Source organism: Octopus bimaculoides, chromosome 11 (genome assembly GCF_001194135.2).
Source record: "Octopus bimaculoides isolate UCB-OBI-ISO-001 chromosome 11, ASM119413v2, whole genome shotgun sequence".
Taxonomy (NCBI): domain Eukaryota; kingdom Metazoa; phylum Mollusca; class Cephalopoda; order Octopoda; family Octopodidae; genus Octopus; species Octopus bimaculoides.
Window position 1 is genome coordinate 68147501 of NC_068991.1, and position 1132 is coordinate 68148632.

The following is a 1132-nucleotide window of genomic DNA, read 5'->3' on the forward strand; positions in this document are numbered from 1 at the left end:
TATATTATGTATGTGTGTGTGTTGTGTGTGCTTGCGTGTGTGTGTGTGTGTGCTTGCTTGTGTGCGTGCGTGCGTGCGTGTGTGTGTGTGTGTGCGAGCGTGTGTGTGTGTGTGTGTATACACGCACATCAGTACATCTAAATTAAATAACTTCATCATAATATTAATGACGTATGAAATGGAATCTCAACGGAAATGACTCGTACCCTCGCCTGTGGTATTCGAACGTTGTATCTACTGTAAACCATATATGGTTCTTACCATCTCTAACTCTGTATCACGCTGTGTGCATGTGTTGCAATCATGGATTTACAAATTTCATTGGTGAAAGATTTCGGCTTCTACTTTCGATTTCGGATGACCTGGAGTACAATAATGACCACTACACTTCTTTTCATTGTTAACCTGGTCTATTTTTTATCTGCAGAGCTCTTAAGAATTTCACCAAGAAGATTTATCATTTCAGCCTTACTCTAACACTTACATAAATATATTGATTGAAAACCTCCAGGAGTTTTATTAATGCAATCATTCGTGAAGATAAAAAAATGGAACATATATGTAAAACAAACGCTACTGTATGCCACAATTTTCTGTCTGTCAACATCGCAAGAAGGCATTGGAAACTTAACATTGCAGCATAGAATGGCATAGACACCGTCGGTAATGAGTTAGTCTGTTTGGTAAAAGATATGATAGTGTGTGGATTGCTTCGACATACAGTAAATCAATCACAAATCACGCTAAATGATCACAGTTACGTATAAATTAATTTCAACCGTAAATTTAGGCTGAGTAATCTTTTTAAAATTGGACTAGGCATAGTAAGAGTATCTTCAATGCCGTCAATTCTGATATTAGAAGGGCAGCGATGCCGTTACCAAATTCTTTTGTGGTTCTCAGAACAAAGCATAGTGAACGCTCACAGAGAATGACATCGTGGATTTGTTATACTTTCATACACACGCATGAACAGGTATATAGCCCATTGTTTGTATTATAATGCATTGTTGTACAATTCAAAACTTTTTATTCTTTACAAACAATACACAATGCTTCAAGCGAACTACAATACTCTCTTACCTCTATCTATAAATTTATGTACAAAGATGCGTATGTATGAGTTGGTATA